Raw genomic sequence first — 13508 nt, 5'->3', positions numbered from 1 at the left:
GGTCCCGTCCCAGGTCCCTGCCACGCCCCTCCACTCCGGGACCCTGATTCCCGGCGCCCCTCCCGCCGGGCACCCCGGGTCCCGGTCCCACTGCGCCCTTCCCGTCCGGCACCCCCCGGTCCCGGTCCCACTGCGCCCGTCCAGCCCGGGATCCCCATCCCGTGCGCCCGAGACTCGTGTTCCCGCCGCGCCTCTCCAGTCTGGGACCCCGCCGACCCTCTCCCCGCACCCCGCCCCTCCATCCCGGGACCCCAGTCCCCGCCTCTCCTTCCTGGGATTTTGCCCGACCTCAGGGGGCTTTCCTTGCCCCCCCTGGTCAGTTCCAAGGCTCCTGCTCCGGGAGCCGGGAGGACGGGCGGCCGGTCCCCGCCCGCGGGCCCTGGTGTCCGGGATTCCCTGATGGCGCGGAGCCTCCAGGGCTTCCACTCTCTTCCTTCTGCTTCACTGGGCTTCTCAGTTCCCTCCGCAGCACCCAGGGCCCTAGATCATTTATTTTTGCACAGCTGCAAGAACCACATGAACTCTTATTTCCTGAATAGTCTGGGTTTGTTTTTTTTCTAAAAGGGACTTTTTTTTTTTAAGTCTTAGATGTTTTTATTTTCAAAGAAATTTTACATTCCCACCATTCATGGAAAACCAGCATCCCTTGTCGTAAAGAATGAAACTAATAGCTAAAACATGTTCATCTGTGTGCACCTAAAGTCAGTTCTTTCTTGTATTAAGACGTCCGGCATTGAATGCCCACTGTTCTTTAGGAAACACTGATCTGATCAGATGTTCTTATTTTACCCAAGAAGAAACTGAGGCCCATGAAGAGTCACCGAAATATTGAGATATTGGTGAAGCCAGAAATGCCACCCAGCACTCCCCACTCCAACTCTCTGGTCTTCCCAGGGCTGTGTGATTGATTGGAGAAATATATGTTAGAATTTGAGCGTTTAAAAACCCTCAACATTTGAAGGGTTACTGCTTAACTATGGGAGTTTGGAGGAAATGACTTATGTTTATTGCGTTGAACTATTCCCCTGGTACAATGAGTGGTCTTAAATAGGGATATTCCAAAAGTTAAAAGGCTGTCTTTTGGAAGACAGAGATACTGCTGTTCTCTGAGAGCCGACGGCACAGTGTCCGGCCTTTTGTAATCATATGTTTGGAAATAACTAACATTGAGAGCCTGTCCAGAACCGGAAGCTCCCCGCGCCTATTTGACCTCTGTATTTTGCTTTGGAGTGAGTTCATTGTGAGCAGGTAGTGGCCTCTTGCTGTCAGCTTGCAAGTCACTGACCCCAAACAAAGTGGGGAGTGATTGGTAGGCCCTGGGTGTGGGAGAGAGAGGGGTGCGTGAGTCCTAAGGAGAAAAGGGGAATGTAAAAAAAGGTAAAGGACTGAATGATATTTGCATGATATGAACATAGGTGGAGGCACTTCATAAAAGTTAGCTGTTTTTTTATTCAGTAAAATATTTATGACTCATGCAAGTTGGGTAAATTGCCGAATATTTGAGATTATTGGCCAGGAGCAGGGCTGATAAATGTTTTATGGGAAGTGATTGCATAGCTGCTCTGGGACAGAAATGTTCTGGGGGATCCTTAGATCAGCTCACATTTCCACTCGGGCACTGTAGGGCCCTGGTAGATGACTGGACCAGGTGAGGGTTGGCACCTTGGGATTCTGATTTGTGTTTCAGGCCCATGGAACTTCCTTGGAGGTGGGACAGCCTTTTAAGCCAGTGCCACATTTTATGAGATTTAATGAAAGAACATGCTATGGGTTTTGTGTTTTGTTGTTGTTGGTCGTGGTGGTTTGTTTTTACATTGTCATAAATATGTATCATACTCTTCAATCATTCATATATTTAGAAAAGCTGTGCTTATTGAGTACCAGGCTCCAGGGACACAACAGGGATCAAAAACCTGCCCTCATGTAACGTCTGATTGATTGATTTTTATGGCCCCTGACCTGATGGAACCAACATATTGAGGAAACGACTGCTGACCGCCCTTATTCATCAAACAAGCATTTATTGAACACTTACTGTGTACGGACCTGTGAGATAAAAGACATCTGACTCCAAAATTGCTGTTTCCAAAGGGCTGGGCAGTGTGGTAAAGAGATGGCCCTGTGCTCTCAGCATCCAGGGTGCTGGGAAGACGGAGGAAGGAGTGTCATTAGGTGAGAGCCAGGGTTCAAGGAGAGCCTCCTAGGAGAGATGTAATTGGATGGAGGAGTGGTCAGTGTGAAGGAAGGAGGTTGCACATCTACCTTCCAGGCAGAGGGAACGAACAGGAGGGATTAAAGAACCAGTTATTTCTACGTGACCAAAGCAAAAGGTATATTGGTGGCCATGGCAGGAGAGAGTAATGACAGCTGGAACGTCCTGTGTCCAGTTTTGGAAGGGACTTTGTTGTGGTCCACTCCTCAGAATTTGGACTTTATTTTGTAGGTAGTGAAGAACCATCAGAGCTCAAAGCAAGCAGATGGCATGGTCAGAATTTGTAGTTTTGAAATAACAACAGCTAGCTAACCTTTTAAAAGTCCCTTCTCTGTGTCAGTACAGAATTGGGCCTTATGTACGTTACCACATCCAATCCTCACATCTCCCCAGGAGGCGGGAGCAGTCACCTTCCCTTACCAGCAGTTCCAAAATCCAGTACATTCTCAAAAGGTAAAAGTGTAGGGTTTTTTTTGTTTTTGTTTTTGTTTTGTAAGTTGGGCCTGAAAACTCATTGGTGCTAAAACTTGACCTGAATAGGTGAGACTATTTGTAATCTTTATCCCATGCAACGTGGATTTATGTTTTACTGCAGAAATAGCAATGCATTTAATTGCAGGGTCTGTCCCAGTCCCCCCCCCCCCCCCCCCCCCCCGCAGAGTGTATGGATATACATCCTATTGCAATGGACATTTGACAGTTTAGAAACTTAGGTACAAAAGACATTGAAATAACTGCCTATGGTCACATAGTCAGTAAATAATAGGACTGAGATTTGAAACTAGGTCTGATTTTGAGGCTCTAGTTCTTTCTGCTATGCATCCAGTTTTTCTACACATTTGGGGAAACTGAGTCCAGGCAATATCAGTCAGTGATTGACTACTCTGGCAGGAAGTATAAAATATTAGGATTGTACCTTTTGCTATGAATCAATTATCCTTCCTTTATACTAGTTTTCAGGGTTTAAAAAGATTGGCTCACACCTTTTCTCTACAACTTCTGCTTTAATACTCAGAAAAGTAACATAACTTTTAGCCACTGAAGTAGGACCAGCTGAAGTTAATTCATTTATAAAGTTAAAAGCAGTGAGGCCCAGCTGGCATGGCTCAGTTGTTGAGTGTCGACCTGTGAACCAGGAGGTCACAGTTTGATTCCTGGCCAGGGCACATGCTCGGGTTGCGGACTTGATCCCTGATGTAGGGCGTGCAGAAGGTAGCCGATCAGTGGTTCTCTCTCATCATTGATGTTTCTATCTCTCTCTTCCTCTCTGAAATCAATGTGTGTGTGTGTGTGTGTGTGTGTGTGTGTATTTATTTTTATTTTTCTTAAGAAAAGCAGTGAGAATGGCTGATAGCATTTGGAGAGGAAAAGTGGAAGATGTAAGAGTTGTCCTTAATTTAGTGTCCATTTCTCTAAACTCTAGGCCAGTGATTCTCAGCCAGAAGTGATTTTGTCCCCCAGGGGACATTTGGCAATATCTGGAAACATTTGGGTTGTCACCACTGGAGGAGGTGGCACCTAGTAGGTAGAGGGTAGGGATGCTGCTCAGCATCCTGTAATGCACAGGACAGTCCTTCATAAAAAGAATCATGCATCCCCAAATGTCATTAGTGCCAAGGTTGAGAAACTGGTCTAGGCTTAATGTACTTGCTTATCTGGTCTCTCAAATTTGAGCGAGCATCAGATTCACTTGGAGGGCTTGATAACACACAGATGGCTGGCCCTACCCCGGAGATTGATTCAGTAAGTGTGGGGTGGAGCCTAAGAGTTTGCATGTCTGCCACGTTCCCAGTGATGTTGATGTTGATACTGCTAAACCTCGAACCACTGTGAGAACCACGAGAAAGACCTGTGAATGGCCACTGTGCTTGCCTGCACCAGACCCACAGGGAGGCAAAGCTGTACACTTTGTCGTCTTCTTTTTTTTTTGGTCAGCTTCTGGGATACATTTCCCTTGTGTCATCCACATGTACCCATTTCCCAGTAAAACCAAACTATACATGACAGAACTAAATACAAATAATTCCCCCATAGTGTATTCAACCAGTGCAGAATATTAAGCCTAATTCCATCACAGCTTCAGTCACTGGTCAAGGTTTGGGCAGTGAGCCTAAAGATCTTGTATCATAGAAATCTACACCTGAAACCTATATGATCCTATTAACCAATGTCACCCAATAAACTTAATTTAAAAATTAATTAATTTAAAAAAGAAAAAAGAAATGTTGGAAGGGTTCACTGAGAATGGCTTTGTTCTCTCTCTTGTATGCGCTCAATTCTATTTTGTTGGGGTTATTAATGTCCTAAGCTCTTTTGGTTGAACTTCATTCTCCAGCTACACCTAAATTAGTATTTTAAACTTTAGTTTTAAGTTGTATGCACTTTGGAACTAGATTAATTGAGCATGCATACTTTTCAAAGTATAAAAATGATACATTTGTAGAGTTTAAAAAAATTCTTGAGCCAATAAAGTCTGACTATCTTTTTAGTCAGGAAACTGTAAAAATAAAATAACTGCAGCATTAAGTTGAAGAATTTCAACTGTAGCTGTCATTTTCCTGGTGGGGAAACAGACAAGGAGACTGCTTTCAGAACAGAACCGAATGTGGTGAGGCAGCAGGAACCGACTCCCTCGACAGAGGCTCATTTGCCTTTTGAACTTCTTTCCTGCGAAATGCACCAAAAATTTAGACGTCAGTTGGTTGAAGGATAGAATTTTTTAAAGGTAAAGCTTTATTATAAAGCAGCATAAATAAGGCTGTAGACTGGCTGTCTTCATGTTTGAAAATAGAGTTTGGATATGAGTGTCCTTTGGGGATAAGACTGATTTGCAGAAATCTTGCAGAAGAGTTTTTCCTGGCCTAAGTCAAACATAGACAGACCTCATGTTTGTTAAAATATTTTAAGATATTGCACTTAGACTGATAAACAAGATTACACAAAAACAATTTTTAAAACTATCCAGGTAGCATCTTTTCTCTTGTTATGCCAGTGATTTAACTTAAGCGACTTACCCCTTAAACGGTTTGAGGGGAAAGTTGTATATTTACTAACTGTTCATATGGAAACAATCTTAAATAAACAACTCCAAGGTTAAGTGTTATGCTCAGAAGGAAGCCTGGGGAGCTAGGAGTTGCTAGTTTTTACAAAAAAAAACACACAAAAAAAACAGGCTGCTAAGTGCTGTATTTATGTCATCTCCAGTGTGGAAAAGTAGACCCCTTAATTTGTGTTATAAAGTAAAGTGAAAAAGCGAGAAGTCAGGCAGCCTGGGTGGGAATGCCCTTATTCCTCTGTTGTGAGAGTGGTCCCTCATTGTTCCATTCATTTTCTTTTTATGGCATGGTTAAAAAAAGATTCTGCATCCAGGTTGCCCGAGTTTGAATCCCATGAGACACTGGGCTGGTTACTTATAGTTTTCTCATTTGCAAAATGGAGATAATAATAGGACTACTCATAGGGTTTTGATATACTATGTAAAGCACATGGAACAGTGCCTAGCACAGAGAAAGCACTGATGCTTTGACTATTATTATTTTCATTGCCACCTACCTTACTACTGGTGTTTCATCACAAATAAAAATTTTCCTTCTGAATAGGACAGTACGATTTTGGGGGTCACTTACAGACCTGAGTTATAACTGAGTCACACCCGTTCATCATTTCCATATTTGTTCACTTACAAGTCACGCCAGTCATATTTTCCCTTGTAAAATCTTTGCCCTGATGCACCGGGGCCGTGGTCGGCAAACTGCGGCTTGCGAGCCACGTGCGGCTTTTTGGCCCCTTGAGTGTGGCTCTTCCTAAGCCTTAGGAGTACCCTAATTAAGTTAATAACAATGTACCTACCTATATAGTTTAAGTTTAAAAAATTTGGCTCTCAAAAGAAATTTCAATCGTCGTACTGTTGATATTTGGCTCTGTTGACTAATGAGTTTGCCGACCACTGACCTAGGGGATCCAAGACCACCACCATATGCTGGTCCTTATGGTCATGATTCATTACAGCAAAAGAACATAAAACCAAATCGGCGAAGGGGAGGTAGGGGTGAAGTCCAGAGGAAACCAGGCACGAGCTTCCCATGCAGTCACACGGAAGGGGCTGCTTTCCTCCAGGATCAAGTTCTGACCACATGGGTGAAAAACTATCCCAGGAAGCTCATGAGATTCTCAGGATCCAGGGTTTAGTCGGGGCTGGTCCGTAGACACCCTCCACTAGCACCTGCCCGAATTCCAGACTTTACCGGGAAAGTGGTGTTCCGAGGTCTCTCAAATGTTAACTCCGTGAATCAGCCAGCATACCTGTAGGAATAAGGGAGCGTGGAAGGTGAGAGTTAAAACAGGCTACTCTTCCTTTCTGCCTCAAGTGGTGCTCTTTTGGCTGGTTTAACCTTGTGTTTCAAGACTAGTGATAGAGTTGGAACTTTGTTTTTTTGTTTTGTTTTGTTTTGATTGCAAGTTAAGAAACCTTGTTTCCTGGACCCCGCACTGACTCAGTCCTATCTGGATGGCTCCTGCTTTAAAGAGATTGGGATGGTTTTCAGCCTTCCTGGTGGCAAAGAGCTCACAGGAAATCATTTTGTTGCTAAGAGAAAAGGTAACAGCAGGATTTGTTTCTCAAGTAAAAAGAGCACATCTGTCTCCAAGTAGATAACCAGCCATCTGGCTTTAGGAGAGGAGTTACTGGCTTAGGTTCTGGTGCAGATGCCACAAAAGTGGTCCCCACCACCTTCACCCCCATAAACATCTGCGAGCAGGAAATCCACAGAGCGTCCTCATTGCCATGGGCCCTCCAAGCTGCCCGGATTCCTTCCCCAGACTGTGGAAGGGATGGGAATTCTAATTTTTCATCACCAATCTAATTCTCTATAAAAAGGGGCTAGTTTCCCTCTGCCTTTCCATTTAGATAACCGATTCAATAAAAATCTTGTGCTTCCCCTCTTTGTTGCCAAAGGAGAAAGCCTTCTTTCTGCGGCAGGAATGCAGAGGGCAGAGTTCGGAAGACTTGGCTGAAGGAAATTGCTGTTTATTTGATAAAAGCAGACTGTGCTGATGACCCTGTCTGTTCCTCTCCCTTTCAGGCTAACATCCTGATGTTATAGGATCCGTCCAGGCTGCCAGAATTATACCTCTTTGTCAGACTAGGAAAAAATGTCCTTTGCAGTAGTAGGTAACAGAAGTGTTTGGAGATTTATCAAGATACGAAATAGTAGCAGCAGCCCTAAGAGTGACTGGAAAATACATTTTCCTCAAACTTACTATTTTTGTTCAGAGTTTAAAAGAAATCAGGCCTTGGGCTTAATTTGTAACATACTCTACTCTGTATTCTCTTTTTTATCGAATAATCCCTCTATCAGTTTATAATTTAAATATGGTTAAATTGCTTTAATTTAGCTGTTTGGAGGTGATTAGGATTTTTTTTGAGAAATTTTAAAAATATCTGATTTTAGAAATGCTGATTTGTCAGGTGTGGTGGAACTTGGCCTTGTGATTTTACAGACAAACTTGTGTACTTATTGGAATCGGTCTTTTCAGGTGTGGGCACGATTTTCACCGTAATCATACTGGAAAGTAACACGTACTGAACCCAAATGTGTGTTCTTACGGAGTTATAGGTTTAAAAATGATATTGATCATCACACCCACAGATCCCTCCTGGCTTGAGAGACAGTGCTTTTCAGAAGAAGATTCATCCTTTAAATCTATCATGGCTCCCACAGTGTTTAGCTTAAGTAGATGAGGCTTTATATAGATTTGGTGATTCCCTAAAGTACTGTATTTTTAACTTCCTTTTAGTCAGCTCTTTGAGGGAGTGAAACAAAGGGGCCAGAGGAAATTTAAGGAGTCTCTCTACCTAGTCTGACCCTCAGGCATATCTCTGAGCAGATCAAAGATTCATCTTCCTGGAATAAATACTTTATTCTTAATCAGAACTGTGGGTTTTAGTCTACTTTTCATGTATCTACTGCAGTGAGGTAAAAGGACATACAGAATTATTATCCTTAATAATAATTAAGATAGAGAGGGTGAAAAATATTGAACAACATTTGAGTGATAACTTCATTTATGCTTTTACAGAAATTTCTTCCGTTTCTTGGGGTTCCAGTTAGCATCTGTGCAAAGTGAGGATCCTGTATTTCAATTAAAAGTGAAAGTGGAGTTGTTTACTAAGTACTTTGGAATCCTTAGCATTCAGTTAATAGCAAAGGCTATTTTTCATAATGTCAGATTCCCAAGTATTCTTAAAGGTATACTATTTTTTTTTTTTTTGGAACAGATGACATTGTATCAGTTAGCTATTGCTATGTAACCAACCAGCTCTAAATTCAGTGACTTAAAACAGCAAGTATACCCTGACCAGTTTGGCTCAGTGGATAGAGCCTCGGCCTGCGGACTGAAGGGTCCCAGGTTCAATTCTGGTCAAGGGCCTGTACCTTGGTTGCAGGCACATCCCCAGAAGGGGGTGTGCAGGAGGCAGCTGGTTGATGTTTCTCTCTCATCGATGTTTCTAACTATCCCTCTCCCTTCCTCTCTGTAAAAAATCAATAAAATATATTTTTAAAAAAAACCCAGCAAGTATGATCAATGTTCATGAGCCTATGGGTCACCCGGAGAGCCCTTTTGGTCACACAGTCAGGCTCACTCATGTGTGTGTCCTTTAATGATGCTCATATGAATTTGTAAATGTATAGTTCTTTTTCTTCCTATTAAATAATGTCTTCAGGATCACTTGCCAAACCTGGGATTCCTAAATCAATCTATCATTGTTGTTGTTATTACTGTTACTATTATCATTATTATTATCACTACCTGGTGGGAAATGTGTTTCTCGTTGTATGGAGCAAAATTGAAACATTCTTGCCCAAGAGTCAGTTCTAATTTACAGTACTGGCCAAAAATTATGAGACCCCTAGAAATGGCATTTGATATTGTTTTCAGCTGTTTCTTTGCTTATCCCTACACAATAATACATTTTTAAAACATTTAAGCCTGAAATATTTAAAATAAAGAACTACAATCTAACTTTGGGATTTCATTTATCTAGAAAATGAGTGGGTCATCTCCCGTGCTGAACATCGATAGGCAAGTAAGGGATGGTAGTGGTGTGTGTACATTGTAGTTATTCTATATAATAAAAGGCTAATATGCAAATTGACCGAATGGCAGAACGACTGGTCGCTATGATGCACACTGACCACCAGGGGGCAGACGCTCAATGCAGGAGCTGCCCCCTGGTGGTCAGTAGTACTGGGGGCAGTCTGGAAACAGAGGGGGTTATCGTAATTTCTAAGATCGATACCGCGGAGATTATGATCGCTTCTATAGTCGAGATTATGAGTACAACAGATACAGAGACTATTACAGACAGTACAATCCGGATTGGCAGAATTACTACTACCACCACCCCTAGGACAGAGACCGATACTATAGGAACTACTACGGTTACCAAGGGTATCGGTGAAGCCTCTGCCCTTGTCACCTGTCAGCCATGAAGCTGAATCTCTGGGGGTGCCAGCCATCCCCAAAAACACAACCAAGGAAAACAGGGGCTGTCGGGGTGGGGCTGAGCTGCCGGGGAGGGGTGGTGGGAGGGAGGGTGCACAAGCAAGGGTGGGGGAGGGGGGAGGTGGAAACAAACAACAAAACTGTACATTTTTTTTAAAGTTTGTTGAAAAGAAAAAAAAAGTGCAGCGGTAGTGGTGGGATATCCCCCAAGGGCTCCTGGACTGCGAGAGGACGCAGGCTGGACTGAGGGGACATCCCCCCCCCCCCCCCCCCCGCCACTGAGTGCACAAATTTTTGTGCGCTGGGCCTCTAGTGTATATATAACATTACATAGAGATGTCTTTCCTTGTCTACCCATGAAAGATACTGCAGCTACATGTGAGTCTGTCCTTCTCTGACTAAAGGGCAAGGAGGGTGGTGGTAGAGTCCTTCACGGGAATATTAGCACCATGGGGAAGTTAGGAAAACATGTATGTAGGCCCTGAAAGAAATGACACATTTCCTTTCTAAGTGCCTTTTGGAAAAATATCAGACTATTGTTTTAAAATAACTTAAAAATAGAGCTTGGCACAGAATGACCATGTTCCTCAGGTTTTGGTTTAAAAGAAGACTTTTTTTCAGATAGACATGGTCTTGGAATACCAAAGAAAATCTATCCACTAGAAATATGGATAGAATAAGGAGCAAGAAAAACATAAAATGAGTTTAGGTGAGTGGGTGTAAAGTTGTCAACACATTAAGGAAAAGTTAAGCTGTTTTATCTGAGTAGAGAGAGCGGCTTAGATATTCATCAAGGTGGAATATATTGTGGCTTTGTAAAAATGAAGCCATTATCATCCTAGAGTTTTTAATAGTTTGCTCCTGTAAAATGTTACTAGACTGTATTATTGTGTTGCTTTCAATTATTTGAATAGGAGATTTTGCTTCCAATCTGAATAGTAATTTTTTTGTGTCTGTTGAGTCCTCTGTTGAGCTCCCTGCGAATTCATGATCCACACTTTTGGGGTTGATTTGAAGGATTTTAGAATGCACCAGCATTCTGTTCTTTAGACTTTTAAATAAATTTGTTAACTTTTTAATAAGCAGCCAAGCCTAAGCCTGTTTTTACACCCATTTATTAAACCAGTGAAACATAGTCTGCAGAAAACACAAAACGAATTCCTGTATTACTTAGTAGTAATTACACAACTTCAGTAGGTTCTTGGGAGTGCCAGAGTGTTAGGGGTCAAATTTAACATTGTTTTGCTTTAATCTTGAAAGTGGGGGATTTTAATGCATTGTTCAAGGAAGGGAAAGACTATGGCTTGAAAAACTGAAGGAAGGGAATTCCAGGTAGAAGGTGTAAATACAGAGATAGAGCTGACTGTCAAGGTCGAGTGCCCAATTTGGAACCTGATTCCGAAGTAAGGTTGGTCTTCTCTCAGCCTGGATGTGATTAACAATCTTTAAATGAAACACCCCAAGAGATAATTTAAGTCTTGCTAATTCCCTAGTGTGTTAGCTGGATACAGACCAAGTTGTGGTACTGCTGCTTGTCCCAAGGAAATAATGCTGTTTCAAAAATGCTGGGGTCTAGGCAGGTTCCACTTTGACCTTGGGCTAGTTTAAATATTCTGACGCTGCATGAAATTAAAATTTGACTTTTCTAGGTTAGATGAGTGGTTGGAGCAGACAACCTTTAAGGCTTCCAGCTCAGAGCGGACTCCTGGCTCACAGAGGGCTCCTTTATTGTCTGAACCGGCTCTTCTCTCAAGGGGACACAGGGAAGAGCATGTGCCCTCTGTTGAGTCCTCTATCTCTTTGAGTCCTCTGTTGAGCTCTCTGCGAATTCATGATCCACACTTTGGGGTTGATTTGAAGGATTTTACAGTGCGCCAGCATTCTGTTCTGTAGACACTTACATAAACCTAACAGATAGGTAACTAACAGGCTCAACCCCTTTGTGATCCTGTGTGAGTGAAGGCCAGTGAACTTGATGCAGATGAGGCACTGCATGACGCTCTGACCTTCAAGTGCCTTGGTTGGCCTCTCCATCTCTGGAAATGGAGCAGAATTCTTGATCAGAGTTAATGTTTCAAGGGAAATTGGCCTCTCACTTACTGCAATTCCCTTGGCTTCATCCCCTATGTTGAACGTAAGTAATAAAATGTATCCGTAAGCATTCTATGTGAAGTGACATAGAATATAGTCAACAAAGTGTTATCTAGTGTTGGTAGTTCAGGCCTAGGGATCATCCTTGTGAGCTTCTGCATTATTTTTGATGAGGGAGTCATACTACAGTGGTACCCATCCTGCGATGTGCCCAGATACACTGGAGAGGAAAGTTCTTGGTGGGCGAGGAGGGCTTAGAAATATAACCTGAGCTCCTCCTATTGGGCCACGTGAGGATCACATCTCCCTGGGATGCAGGGTCTGGGTCCGTTGAACCACTGATTTGAGGCAACCAACCCCTGGTGGGCTCTGAGCACAGGGCAGTGGGATGCGCAGCTCCTTGGGAGATGCAGCTGCTAGTTGACATGCCCAAGGTGGACCAGGCAACCGGAGAGGAAGCGGCACTGTGTTGGGCATGCTGAGAACAAGGGCCAGCGTCTTATTTAGGAATTATTGCTTCTTAAAAAAACAAACAAGCAAAAATCGGCAACACCATTATCACACCTACAGAACAGTACCTTTTAAATAATGAAATATATAGTCAGTGTTTATATTTTCAATTGTTTCATAGTGACATACGTGTATTTAACAGTTTGATTGACTCAGAATCTAGATAAGTCTGTGCATTGTGGTTGCTTGATATGCCTCTTAAACCTCTTTAATCACAGGCTGGTCTTCCATCTCTTTTTCCTCCCTGGCAAATTATTTGCAGAAAAAACTGGGTCATTTATCCATAGACTTTCCTGCAATCTCGATTTTTGCTAAATGCCCCCCTGTGATAGTGTTTATTATGTTTCTCTGTATTTCCTATAAAGTGGTAGTTGGATCTAGGGGTTTGGTCAGATTGCATTTTAAAATAAAGTTGTTATCATACTGCATTTATCAATTTTCTTTCACTTAACATCGTGTTGTGAATATTTTCCCATGCCATTAAGAATTTCTCATAACTTGGTTTAAATGGTTCAAACTGGAAAGAGGCATATTATGAAAAAGTTATAATCTTTGAGGTTTGTGAAAGAAGAAAGCCAAGTAATCATGAATAGTAACCAAGAACCCACAAGTAACAAGAGTGGTTTAAACGTTACCTCAAAGAGTGATACATTTTGAATGAAGATGTTGAATTACAAACTGTAAAAATCAAAGGTCTGTTCATACATGCTTTAGTCTGATCGCCCTCTCTCTCTCTTTTAATTTTGGATGTGAACATGGACTTTCTAGAACATCCTGTCACAATATAGGTACCTCAAAAAAAGCCTGCCTGATTATTTTACCTTGTTAAGTGGTATTTGAATGAAGAGGCTATATTTGGGATTTTTCTTGGTGTCTCATGCAAAGTATATTAGTACATGCAAACAACAGAAATAATGCAGGCGGGGTTAAGCCACTGTGGGTGTTTCTGGTAAGGAGGTTGGGGGACATAGCTTGGCCTCAGGAGCAGTCAGCGTGATGGATTGTCCACCTCGACTTTCTTCAGCTCTTTCTTGCTTCTCTCTATAAGTCTTTCTCTTTTTTTGATGTACACAATCCTTCAGTCCCAGTTGCAAAACATATGACCACAAACAGCCATTTCAAGTACTGGAGACACGCTGATCTATTCTTTTCTCTCCTGGTTTCTGATTTCCCAGGGAAGGAACCGATT

The sequence above is a fragment of the Myotis lucifugus genome, unplaced genomic scaffold (genome assembly GCF_000147115.1).
Source record: "Myotis lucifugus unplaced genomic scaffold, Myoluc2.0 scaffold_3, whole genome shotgun sequence".
In the NCBI taxonomy this organism is placed as follows: Eukaryota; Metazoa; Chordata; class Mammalia; order Chiroptera; family Vespertilionidae; genus Myotis; species Myotis lucifugus.
The sequence above is the reverse complement of the archived record's forward strand: the minus strand, read 5'-3'. Positions refer to the sequence as shown.